Genomic DNA, 558 nt, shown 5'->3' on the forward strand with positions numbered 1-558 from the left:
GGTTCCAACTTGATGGCACCGGACAACAACAACAACAACATATGATTCAGAGCCTTGGAGTTCTGCCCTGAATCTGCTTTGCCTGGTATTGCTGACTGAGAACCTCACTGCACCTCTACCCTAGACACCATTAAGCCCCACCTCATCTAAGACTAAATCTTGATCCAAGCAGTTTGTCTAATATTTCTCTTGTAGAGCTTCTGGTGAGTTTGAACCACCAACCTTGAAGTTAACAGCCCAATGCTTAGCCCATGGCACCACCAAGACTCCTTGTGAGGCAATGGAAGCAACCTTGAATGACTATCCTTTGTTCTTTCAATATTACATCTTGAAGCTAGCAGGGTGGGGCATGCTGAAATCTCAAAAATGGTGCATTAGTCCAACATTACCCCACATCCTGAAAGGCTTTCACTTTAAGGGGACAAAATATACAAATATACAAACATAATTAGAAGAGAAATTAGTCACAAAGTACAAGAAACTTTACAAAAGGGTTTAATTTTATAGCCATCCACATGGACCTGATGCTAATGGTCAGCTCTGTATCCCTCTTTTCCT

This window comes from Chrysochloris asiatica, unplaced genomic scaffold (assembly GCF_000296735.1).
Source record: "Chrysochloris asiatica unplaced genomic scaffold, ChrAsi1.0 scaffold00051, whole genome shotgun sequence".
In the NCBI taxonomy this organism is placed as follows: domain Eukaryota; kingdom Metazoa; phylum Chordata; class Mammalia; order Afrosoricida; family Chrysochloridae; genus Chrysochloris; species Chrysochloris asiatica.